Source organism: Podarcis melisellensis (genome assembly GCF_964234715.1).
Source record: "Podarcis melisellensis genome assembly, chromosome: 6".
In the NCBI taxonomy this organism is placed as follows: domain Eukaryota; kingdom Metazoa; phylum Chordata; class Lepidosauria; order Squamata; family Lacertidae; genus Podarcis; species Podarcis melisellensis.
In genome coordinates, this window is record NC_138538.1 from 22630134 (window position 1) to 22643523 (window position 13390).

The window sequence follows — 13390 nt, forward strand, 5'->3', positions numbered from 1 at the left end:
GGAGAGGAGGGCTCAGGATGCAGAAAAGGGAAAGGAGAAAACCACCCCGCTCGCCAGAAAGGTACCAGGATTGGTGCAGAAATTCGGGGGGGATCCCAGGAACTATCATGCCTTTAGAACAGAGATGCAATACGCTCTAAACTTGCAGTTTGATGACTTCCCCGACGAGGAATCGCGAGTGGCGTATGTGATTGGCCATCTCGAATCCGGGGCGAAAGATTGGGTTAGACCCCTGATGGCAGCGAATAATGAGATCTTAAAGGACACGAGGAAGTTTTTTCGTGCCATGGACCTGATGTTTTCCAGCGATATTGAGCAGGGGGTGGTGCGAAGGCAGTTAATGGCTTGCCAGCAAGGAAGCAGATCTGTCCGTGAGTACTGGACTGAATTTACTATGCTGATTCATAAATTGGGGTGGGACCTATCGGCGGAGCCCATCCAAATGCTTTTCGAAGAGGGGCTTTCTTCAACCGTCAAAGATGAGCTTTCCCGGGGGCCCAGGGCGGAGTCTATGGACCAATTAACCAAATCTGCGCTGGCCATAGGAGCGCGCCAGGAGGCGAGGGCTTTGGAAAGGCGGGAAGGGAAAGGAGACCGTTGGAGGGAGTTCCGCATTCCAGACATTCCAGAGCCATCTTTCCCGCCGGCAGAGCCGATGGAAGTTGGAACAGCGCGGGCGCGCGCAGTTTCAAATCCCAGTGAAGGGCGGAAGAAGGAGGGAAAGAGCGCCAAGAGATGTTATCTCTGCCAACAGCCAGGGCACTTTGCCAGAGTCTGCCCACAAAGAAAGGAATGGCAAGGGATGGCAGGAGCTGTTGGGGGAAAGGAAGAGGAAAGCAAGGAGCAAGTAAAAGCCAACGCCTGGCTGCCACCGTCGGGGCACAGCAGCCAGGCCAAAGAGCAATGAAAGTGCCCATGCCAGAACCTCCCAGACCTGCTTTAGTGATAGAGGTGTTACTAGAACTGCCAAACGGACACCCACTAAAGGTCAAGGCGCTTTTGGATTCAGGCAGCTCCTGTAATTTCATGAGTAAGGAGTTTGCAGCTGAGCACCAGATACAGACCATCCCTTTAAGTAACCCCTTGCAGGTGACTACGATTGACGGCAGAGAGCTGTTGGGGGGAGAAGTTAGCCAACAGACTGTCCCGATGATAATGAGAGTGGCAAGGCACACCGAACAGATAGCGTTTAATGTGGCCATCCTGGGAGGAGCGCCCATCATTTTGGGGATGAGCTGGCTGGCGCTACACGATCCGCTAGTGGGCTGGCATCAGAGGGTGGTCTCCTTTGGGTCAGCGCATTGCCTAGAACACTGCAAGGGGGGGAAGGTCTCGGGAGGAGACAGAGTCACCCTAGCGGGGATGGAAGTGATGGGCAAAGGGAAGGTGCCCCCGCAATACGCAGATCTGAGCAACGTATTCAGCGAAAGGGAAGCAGACAAACTGCCACCGCATAGACCCTTTGACTGTCAAATCAACCTACTCCCAGGGGCCCAACTCCCAGTAGGCAAGCTGTACGCCATGTCAGACAGGGAGATGCAGGAGCTGAGGGAGTTCATTGACAAAAACTTGAAGCGAGGTTTCATCAGAGAGTCCCGAGCGGTGGGGGGCAGCCCAGTGTTTTTTGTGGACAAAAAGAACACAGACAAACCGAGACTGGTGTGTGACTTCAGGGCCCTCAATGCAGTGTCGGAGCCCCTGGCTTTCCCTATGCCCCGAATTGACGACATTTTGACCAGAGTAAGGAAGGGAAAGATTTTTACAAAACTGGACCTGCGGGGGGCGTACAATCTGATACGCATAAGGAAGGGAGATGAATGGAAGACCACCATGTTTACCCCTTTGGGAGCCTTTGAATACCTCGTTATGCCCTTCGGTCTACAAGGGGGCTCCGCCTGTTTTCAAGCTTTTATAAACCACGTTCTGGGACCTTTGCTCTACAAGAACTGTGTGGCCTTTTTAGACGACGTGTTGGTGTATTCGGAAGATGAGGAACAGCATGTGAGGGACGTTCGAGAAGTGTTGGGCAGGCTGCAAGCCAACCAGCTGTGGGTGAAACTGGAGAAGTGCCAGTTTCATACCAAGGAGGTGGAATTCCTGGGGTACCGCTTGTCAGACAAGGGATTGGCCATGGATCCAGGCAAGGTTCAAGCGGTACTGGAATGGAAGACACCGAAGACCAAGAAGGACGTGCAAAGATTCTTGGGGTTTGGGAACTTTTATCGGAAGTTCATCAAGAACTTTGCCCACTTGACGGCGCCCATCACCGACTGCCTCAGCAGCAAGAAGAAATTTGTTTGGACGGTGGAGGCGGATCGAGCCTTTGAAGAACTGAAAAGGGCTTTCGCCTCGGAAGAACAACTTCTGCATGTGGATTTACAAAAACCCATGAGAGTGGAAACAGATGCATCCGACCGGGCTATAGGGGCGGTCCTTCTTCAACCGGGGAGGAGTGCGTCGGAGTGGAGACCGTGTGCATTCTTCTCGCGGAAACTGAATAAGTCCGAGAGGAATTACACGGTGTATGACAGGGAACTACTTGCCATTCACGAAGCATTCCGGAGGTGGAGACATTTATTAATTGGGGCACAACACAAGGTGCAAGTGTGCACCGACCACAAAAATTTAGAGTATTGGAGAACAGCTCGAGTGCTCAACCAACGACAAGTGAGATGGGCACAGGAATTCTCCAAATTTAACTTTGAGATTTGTTATGTGCCAGGCCCAGAAAACGTCAGGGCGGATGCGCTCTCACGCAAACCAGAATATTGGAGACGGGAGGGGGTGAAGGGGGCCCTGGAGGGGAGGTGGATGTCAGGGAACTGACATCTAAAGCGCCGCAGGTGCAAAGGCTCCCTGAGGTTGAGAGAGCAGTAGCAGCGGAAGAGGGAACCAGTAGAGGGCGAGCAAGAACTCCAAGGGAAAGTGAGTCGGAGGGATGGCTCAGAGACGCTTCAAGCGAAACCAGTGGGGAGGTCTCAGGACCTCCTATAGGGACACCCACACCTCGACGGAAACTGTCACGCCGAGAGGCCAGACGACGTGTTTCCGTTAAGGAGCTTTTATGTTGGAAACGTTTCCGAAAGCAGCCACTTTCGGATTCTACTAGTGATTGACGCAGCCATGCTGGAGGGGCTCCGTCACAGGCAGAGGTTTGAAAACCTGATCAAACTCTGAGGGACTTGCATTTTACGCACAAGCAGCTCATCGTCCCATCACAATGGGCTACCTTCCCAGGTTGATGAGCCCCTTGTTTCCCTCTGCAGCACATGCAGAAACCAGTTTCTTTACCATTGGACTCACTCAGTCCACCAGAACAGAGGAAGTCCTTAACTCACCAAGGGCTTGAAACCCATCGACTACCCTCAGCTGGTTTAGCCGGCCAGTCAAAGGCATTTCACAGGGTGTGGCCACCTGTCACATGCTGTCAGCTTCTAGGAGCCGCAGGTGAGTTACTAAGTGCAAGGTGGAGGCCGAAATGGACAAACTATCCCAGAAGGAGCACAGCAGGTCCCCTGTCAGGAGTACTACCTTTCCCCTAACACACACCCCACACACTCTGTGTGTGTGTGTAAATACAAAATAACCTCCAATCAACTCTACCATCTATCTATCTATCTATCTCATATACACATTTTAAAAAGATTACTAATCTATGAATTACTTCCAAAATGATAAAATTCTTCAAAATATAAAAGTAAGCTATTATCAGAAATTTATATGATACAGTGGAACCTCGGTTGTTGAACATAATCCATTCCGGACGACCATTCGACTTCTGAAATATTCGACAGCCGAGGCTCAATTGCCGGTCAGCAAAATCCATTGAAAAAAATTGAGAAACGTGCCTCAGAAACGCACCTACTGACTTTTGAGGTGTGTTCAAAAAGGGGAGTATTCACTTCTGGGTTGTTGGAGTTCGGAAGCTGAAACGTTCGACTTCCGAATTGTTCAACAACAGAGGTTCCACTGTATAACAAAAACTAATCTGTATTAGCTTCTGTGCCCCTCAAAGGTCAGTACTGCACCCCTCTGACGTCTGTGCCCTAGGCGGCTGCCTAGCTGACCTAATGATGCTTTTATATTTGTTGGAAGCTGCCTGAGTGGGCTGAGGCAACCCAGTCAGACAGGCAGGATATTATTATTATTATTATTATTATTATTATTATTATTATTATTACTGCTGCTACTGCTGCTACTACTACTACTACTATACTGGACCTGAGTGCAAAATGACAATAAAGAGATGCCCATCAGAGGACAGTGTTCTTCTCTTTGAGAGAGGTCAGCCTGTTCATAATTAACTGGTCGTTCCTGACATTTTTGACAGCAGCTGAATGAACTAATGGTGCGTGAGTTATAATTTCCTCTTTTCTGTGCTCCCTGGGCACTGCGTAGCACACAGAGAGCCCTTTGCAGAGATGGGCTGCCAGGAGCCACCTGCCTGAATGGTAGGAAGAATGCTGTGGCCTCTTCCACCTATAGGTTCAGATCAATGCGGTGAAGCAAAAAAGAAAGAAAAAAGAAAGCATTTCAGAAGCAGGAGAATTCTGAATGGTTCTCAAGCATGAAACCACAACACATTGCGGGTGAAAGGAAAAGGTGGTTCATTATTAGCACATGGCTTGATTTAAAGCTTCACTCCCCCTTCCTTCCCTGAGATGCATTTTGGTTACTGCAGGCTAAAATTTCTGAAGATCCCGTGAGTAGAAGGATATCCTGCAGGGCAAAGGAGGAGGAGCGAGGAAAGGTTGGCAGGCAGCCCAGCAGTGTTTTCACATCTAACAGAAGCAGTACAGCTGTACCTCAGAAGTCGAACACCTTGCATGTTGAACATTTTGGCTCCTGAATGCTGCAAACCCGCAAGTGTTCTGGTTTGCGAACGTTCTTTTTTTTTTTTTAATGAATTTTATTAGTATTTTGCACGCAACAACCACACGAAAGCTATCAGAAATTAACAATACACAACACACAAAAATCAACATTCGAAAACTAAAAAACAACAACAAAAACAAAACAAACAAACAAATCCAAGTTAATATTATAAACACTAAAACAACAAGAAGACATTGACTTCCACCAATCCCACATCACCTCCTTTGTCTCTCATTGTGTCTTCCTGTTTTCTTTATCCACTCTATCCTAACATCTAGATATAAATCCTTCTTTCATATCCTTTCACTTCACAAGGTTATTCCAGACTCAGCCAGATTTCTACCAGATTTTTTACAAACTTTCTTTGGAACCGAACGTCCGGCGCAGCTTCCACGGCTTCTGATTTGCTGCAGGAGCTTCCGGCAGCCAATCAGAAGCCGCGCTTTGGTTTCCAAATGTTCTGGAAGTCAAACGGACTTCCGGAACAGATTCCATTCGACTTCCAAGGTACAACTGTATTGCGGGATATGTAATAGATAATGTACCTAACAATGACAGCATGCAAAACTTCTGGGATTCGCATATCTGTTTATATGCAGAAATCTCACAGCTTCAAACAAAAAGCAGGAGATTATTTCCAACAGAGCGAAAACATCTCTTAGTTCCACAATACATAACCTTCCGGGTTCCACAGAACTCTTTGGCAAGCAGCACCACTTAGATAGCCTTTCACAAAAACTGGTTTCAGTGGGAGCTGGCATCTGAAATACTGCACTTCGGAACTCCCTGCCTATTGAGGTGAACCTCACTGTACTTTTTTTGGCACCTGTTAAAATATTCTTGCTGAGACAAGCCTACGCAGAAGCTGAGGTAATTTTAATCTGTTTTGGTATTTAAACTTTTGTATGCTTTAATGTACAGTTGTTGATTTTTCTTATTATTGCAGGGGCGGGGGGAGAAATCCACTTAAGGTCATCCGTGGGATTACAGACACTCTGGGAGCATAGAAAGAGATGTTTGACAAGCTCAAGAGACAACAGCAGCTGCTGCCCATGTTCCTCACAAAGAGACCAGCACAACCACCACCAGATGTGCCCGCAAAACTCACCTGGAACAAGTGCTTGCCCAGAACACTGTGTCCGTACCACCTAAGGGTGCTTCAAAATGGTGCATGTGGTAATATTTGCAAACAAACCATTCAGATATCACAGGTACTTAAAACAAGTAATGACTGGAAAGAGAAACTTTTTCACTCACAATACTCCATTTTTTAGAGAATCCTGCTCAGGGAGACTCATATCAAGAGGCAACTGTAACTTGATCCACATGCCATCTATTTAAAGCATGGTCTTCCCTCAAAGCATCCTGGGAACTGTAGTTTGCTGTTCCCATACACAGCTACATTCACAACACTCCTAAACTACAGTTCCCATGATTCTGGGGTGGGGGTGGTTAGTTATGTGCTTTAAATGTATGGTGTGCATGCAGCCTGTGTTGTCTTTTATTGGAAAGCTAAAAATTCAGTCCAGTAAAATAAGTTATGGCATAGCACGCCTTGTAAATTGGAAAGGAGAGGCTTTATAACACCCAGTAATGATTTGCGCCTTTCTTTGTAAACTGGGGAAAGGGTGCCCAAGACGTTGGAGACATGAGCTCACTCTTGTTGACTAGATGTAATGCTGTGTCACCTGATCCCTTTGCTACCAGGTACAGATGCCACGCCCAGCACCCCACACCTTCAAATCGACCTCTCCCCTTCCAGGAAACGCTTTGCTTAGACCTCACCTGACGGCTCTGTCAGAATCAGGCCCGCCCTTCTCAGCAACAGGAGTGAAAGGCTCTTTGTTCCTCTGGGCAATTATATCGGAGAGTGGGAATAAAAATGTGTTGAAAACTCCTGACTGAAGGGCAGCCTCTCGCTGCTTGCGAAGGTTTCTGAAACAAATAGCCCAGTTCTTCAAACATTACACTGAAGACTTTGTTTCTCCCACCCCACCCCCTCGCCACGCCACGCCAAAGCTCTTTGGGGGCTGGTTTCCCCACTGGCCTGCAGGAGCCAATTTCAAGATTTAACCTGGAATAATCAGTTGTGATAAAACAGGCCTTGTCTCCTTCGCAAATTAAAAAAATAAGTCAATCACAGGGCAAATAACATCTTGAAACATTCTTGTTCGCATGCCACTGGGAAACAAACTACACGAAGGATTACTGAGAGTAACACAAACATATTCCTCCCAGCCCTGTCCCCAGACTATACCTGTGCCAGAAACACAAAAGCCATATTTTCTGATTATATGTCAAGAGTTTGCACCCAAGCTGTGCAAAAGAACCCTTTGATAGTAGGTAAGGTCTTTGGGCGAATCCACATGAGTGCTCCAAAATTGAAATGCTTGCAGGAAGGGCAGGAAAACATGGAATTTGGGAACACAGAAAGCTGAGTGAGGCCAAGTCAAACTGTTGGTCCATTCAGGCAACAACCATTTTGCAAGGGGGTTGCATTCCTGACACACACCCATACCCTGTGCATCGGTGGGGTACATGCAAGCCCATTCCACCCCCTTTTCCAGACACTTCCAGGACCAGTGCGGTGCATGCATGCACAGTCACACATAAATTGGACACAACTAAAATGTTCATGGTCTGTATAGCTCAGAACGTACCCCTAAACTGTCCCAATAAAACCAGGACTACCTGTTTCTTCGCGAGAGAGCACGGCTACCATTTGGGGCACCATGATCTCATGTGGTGAGATCACCACATGAGGATAATAATAATTTAATAATAATTTATTATTTATACCCCACCCATCTGGCTGAGTTTCCCCAGCTACTCTGGGCGGCTTCCAATCAAGTGTTAAAAACTATACAGCATTAAATATTAAAAACTTCCCTAAACAGGGCTGCCTTCGGATGTCTTTTAAAGAGACGATAGCTGCTTATTTCCTTCACATCTGAAGGGAGGGTGTTCCACAGGGCGGGCGCCACTACCGAGAAGGCCCTCTGTCTGGTTCCCTGTAACCTCACTTCTCACAATGAGGGAACCGCCAGAAGGCCCTCAGTGCTGGATCGCATGGGGGTGAATGATGGGGGTGGAGACGCTCCTTCAGGTATACAGGCTACAGCCACGAGCAGAGAATCCTGGCACTGTCTGTGCGGCGCTGGAGTGGCGACGCAGGCAAGCCGCTATGTACAGCGCATGTGCAGCATCGCTAAGTACAGCGCATGTGTCATTCGTAGCGACGCCACACATGTGCCCTATGTAGCAACGCCTTGCCCCGGGTGTCATGATGCCTTCGTTCGCCCCTGCCCCAAAACACACATTTTTGGGCAGCAGTTGCAAAAAAGCTAGTGTTTTGGGATTGTGATCTTGCATGGATCACATGACTTGCACAAGAGCATGGCCCTGGTATGCGGCACCCCAGATTTTCACCTTAACCTGTTGGAGGGTATGTCAAAATTGTTGACACCGACAGGCAGCAGATCTCCAGGGTTTCAGGCAGGAATCTCTCTCAGCCCCACCTCGGGATGCTGGGGACTGAGCCTGGGACCGTGTGCATGCAAAGCAGACACTCTTCCCCTAAGCTACAGACTTTCCTCTTTTTATTGGTTAGTGCAGTTTTTATGGTTTTTCTCTTTTTAATGCACACCACTCTGATCTCCTTAAGGTTAGAAAACATTAAGCATTGGGTTGGATTTGTGAGTTTTTTTATTTTTAAAAACTTGATATTCTCCTTCACCACAAAGGAACTACTCAGAGCGATTTGCAAACAGAAAAACAAAAGCGATCCAACCATTAGGACACAAATTATCCATTAAAAACAACAAATTACAAAGAGCAGCACCAGCAATCAGCACATTAAGCAGTGACAGAATAATAAGAATAAAAAATGCTTTCAAATGCAGTGGAGCACAAAGAAAGAGGAAGGTAACCTAACCTCTTGTAAACAAATAAATGAAACTGTATGTGTGTGTCTCTTTGTGTGTGTTCCATTGTAGTGCAGCTGAATGCTAAGTAAATTTCAGGGCCCCGTTGTTTCTACAAGAGATGCCAGCCACCTACTGCGTGAGCAGCAAGTTCGAGACCTGCTGCCTGAGCTGTATCTGAACCACACATTTAAAGTCCACCACTCAAATCTCCAAGCAGCCTGAGATTCCAGGGAAACCAGGTGCACTTTAACCCAGGGTCTGTGTTTCCTAGTGGACAATGAGGGTAGCCAATGGCTCTTAAACCCTCCATGAGTTAGGGAATTCCCCTGCATGCAAAGGGGACGCGGGTGGCGCTGTGGGTTAAATCACAGAGCCTAAGACTTGCTGATCAGAAGGTCAGCGGTTCGAATCCCCACGACGGGGTGAGCTCCCATTACTCAGTCAGCAGTTTGAAAGCACCTCAAAGTGCAAGTAGATAAATAGGTACCGCTCCGGCAGGAAGGTAAATGGTTTTTCCGTGAGCTGCTCTGATTCGCCAGAAGTAGTTTAGTCATGCTGGCCACACATGACCTGGAAGCTGTATGCCGGCTCCCTCGGCCAATAAAGCGAGATGAGCGCAGCAACCCCAGAGTTGGCCATGACTGGACCTAATGCTCAGGGGTCCCTTTACCTTTACCTTTACCTGCATGCAAAGATAGAATCTGGTGGATTAAGCAGATGACACCAAAAGTGGGTCCAATGGTCAAGAAGGAGATGCCTCTGTTGCAGAGGGAAGTGACGGGCAGATGGGGCTCATCAACCTGGGAAGATATCCCATCTAGGAGACAGAAAACTCTGATGTGAAACCTCTGCTGCCTTGCAGGATACCTTCAGGAAAACAAAAGGCTAAGGAGTACACAAATCCAGAGCGGCGTCCCTAAAATGGTTGAATGGAGCTTTGTGTGCCTCCTTCTGGCAACTCCTGCAGCCAAGCCGATACCAAACATATTGCTCTGCTTTCCTCTGGATCACATCAGCGTGGCTGAGAGTCTTGTTGTCCAGGCAGCCCAGGACCTCCATACACACTGCCCAGGCTTGCACCCCAGTGAAGACATTTTTACGTCACCCCTGAAGGCACATTCCATTGTCTCTTGACAGATGCCAACATACAACCTGAGCCTAAAGGTAAAGGTAAAGGGACCCCTGACCATTAGGTCCAGTCGTGACCGACTCTGGGGTTGCGGTGCTCATCTCGTTTTATTGGCCAAGGGAGCTGGCGTACAGCTTCCGGGTCATGTGGCCAGCATGACCAAGCCTCTTCTGGCGAACCAGAGCAGCACACGGAAACGCCGTTTACCTTCCCGCCAGAGCAGTACCTATTTATCTAGTTGCACTTTGACGTGCTTTCGAACTGCTAGGTTGGCAGGAGCAGGGACCGAGCAACAGGAGCTCACCCTGTCGCAGGGATTCGAACCGCCGACGTTCTGATCAGCATGCCCTAGGCTCTGTGGTTTAACCCACAGTGCCACCCGCCTCCCTTACAACCTGAGCCTACTCATTGTTAAAACCATGTTTATGGAAGACAATCTTACTCGGCTACGAGTGATCGCCAAAGAAGAAGAAAGAACCATGGAGGGATTTCCAGCAGTTCATTTCAAGAAGCTTTGGCTTTTCCCATAACCACAGCATTGGATTCAAAACAGACATCACCATCCTGCTTTCTGACTCTCTCTCCAGCCCACTGCTTAGTAACTCTGTTGCTTAACTCCCAGCTGCCATTCCAAACTGTAACCTTTCCTAAAACACTGCCATTGTCTTCTAAACTAAACACTCTCAGTTGAGAGAGGGAGGGAATGAGGTTCGCTTTTGAGCCTTTGTGTTGCCTGAATGGCTCATCCGCAGGCACCTCGAAAGGAAATTATCTGAGTTAATTAGCTTTTACACTAGGCTTAATTAAAGAATTAAAAAGGTCTAGTGAGTGCACGACTTAGATTCACACTAGGTCGGGCTTAAATTAAATAAATTGAACTGGATATAACATCAAAGGAAATTGGCTTCAACACCCCAAACCTTAATTAAATTCCAGCACCCATAAACCTATAACATTACTATTATGTCGCTTTGATAGTCATAGCTCCCCTCCCCACACAGAATTCTGGGAGCTGTAGTTTGTTAAGAGTGCTGAGAGTTGTTTGGAGACCCCTTTCCCTTACAGAGCTATAGTGGTTTAACCACCAACCCCTCTTTCCAGGGGGCCCTGAGAATTGTGAAATCCTGGAGCATCAATGGTAGATGATACTGATCTACTGATCTGAGTCAGAATAAAGCAGCTATGCAATTCATTCATTGATCATTAAGAATACATTATGTGTGGACATTGGGAACATGGAGAGGAAAGGCAGAGCTGGACACCTGAATCATTACAACTCCCCACCTCCCTCCATGCATACACTTAATGACACCGAACATCTGCCCATCATTTGCGTATGGAAGAAAGGAAGGCTTAATCCTTGTGCTGTATCAGTGATAGCTTAGCCTGTTCCGCTCCGAAGTTTCATATTTCCACGAACTTGGCTTAGCAAAAATGCTCCTTTTGTCGGCCAGATATCAGCCTTCCTGATCAACAAGCTTTTCTGGTAAACAATCAATGTGTTTGTTCATGCCTGCAACTGTCTTTTTAAAGCACTTCCCTTTAATCTACCTTTACAGGCTGATGATAATAAGTGCAACTCTTTTTACACATATTATTGGAGAATCAAGAACCAGTGAATGGCATTTCTTTGTTCCGTCTCAGCCCTAAGGCACTCCAAAATGATATTATTTGGGGCATTTCCTCTTCCTTTACAGACAACTTGGCTGCTTTTCCCTGAACCTAGCGCTGGTTTTTAGTGAAAGGACTGGCCACACACTAGGTGCAAGCTTTTGGAACAACCACACTTTTGCTTACTTCCTTTATTTTGGGCATCCTCAAAAATTTGATTCATCGTCAGATTGTTTGGTCTGTGTTTTTCCCCCATGGTCTCTTTCAAATGTCAGAAAATCTGGTTTTTCTAGAAAGGACCAGAGCAATTGGGCAGATCCACACCAGATATTTAAAAGCACATCAAACGCAGCTTCAAAGAATTCCAAAGAATCGTGGGAAGTATAGTTTGTTCAGGGTTCTCGGAATAGTAGCTCCAGGGGGAAATCATAGAATTGTAGAATTGGAAAGGACCCTGAGGATTATCCCATCCATCCCCCTACCATGAAGGAATATGCAGCTATTTCATATGGGGATCAAACCTGCAACCTTGGTGTTATTGGCACCATGCTCTAACCAACGGAGCTATCCAGTGCTCAATGGAAATGGTAGCTCTGGGAATTACTGTTGATCAGTAACTTCCAGAACTCTGCTCTCTGTTTTTATTGTTTTTTAACCCAGACTTGAACCAGCCAGACCTTCAAACAGAGAACTGTCTTCTATAAAGTAGAGCTGATGACCACACTAGTTTTCTATGTTTCCCCCCTCCTTTTTCTTTAGAAATGATGCAATTAACATATCCTTCAAGTGTACCTTTTGCTCTATTTCCACAGAACACAGAAGACCATTTTCCTTTCTTTGGAATACATATATTTATACGCAGGAGCAACTCAGTCAAGCCATTCCCTAGTTATAATTGCAGCAGTTTGCCCATGTGATCTATTGTTTGCAAACACTAGCTCCGAGAGGTCATGGCTCTTTAACTGTTGTTAACATGTTTTATGGATTGCCCCAGAATAACCCTCCGTCCGTGAGATTGTCTCTTGACCTAGACAGGCTATAGGAGCTTGAGGGCAGGGTTTGGCTGCGTTCCTACAGTCAAGATGCAGTGAATGTTTACCAACAATGGCAGGTTGAGGCAAGCACAGATGCCACAATGGTCTTTTCCACCCTTATGGACAACTGGATAATAATTAACCTGAGTCACCCTCCGATGACAAACTATCGGACACCACCCAGCACTTAGCATACCTTGTTCAAAGACAAGCTAAGAGTTACATTTCAAGGTGTGCCTCCTCCCTTTTTCAAAAAAAGAATTGTAGACTCTTCCTCTTGTTAAATGTAACAACTTGTAAAAGCTGGGGGAAATAAATATATGTACCAGCCCCAACAGCTATTCGGCCAGCAATGTTATTAGGATAGGATAGGCCTCGGTGAAGTATATCTGAAGGAGCGTCTCCACCCCCATCATTCTACCCGGACACTGAGGTCCAGCGCCGAGGGCCTTCTGGCAGTTCCCTCACTGCGAGAAGCCAAGTTACAGGGAACCAGGCAGAGGGCCTTCTCGGTAGTGGCACCTGCCCTGTGGAATGCCCTCCCATCAGATCTCAAAGAGAACAACTATACCAGACTTTAAGAAGACATCTGAAGGCGGCCCTGTTTAGGGAAGCTTTTAATGTTTGATGTATTACGGTATTTTAATATTTTTTGGGAAGCCGCCCAGAGTGGCTGGGGAAGCCCAGCCATATGGGCAGGGTATAAATATTATTATTATTATTATTATTATTATTATTATTATTATTATTATTATTATTTTGAGATGAGAGAAGACTCTCTTTTTTCAGGCAAGAATGTCCTGAAGATTTCTATG

The 13390-nt window shown here is 46.9% G+C and overlaps 1 long non-coding RNA gene across 1 annotated transcript in view; it reads right to left on the reverse strand.

Annotated features, from left to right (window-relative positions):
* LOC309373251 overlaps positions 1 to 13390 on the reverse strand; it is a 33907-nt gene that overhangs the window by 16496 nt on the left and 4021 nt on the right. The window lies entirely within an intron of this gene.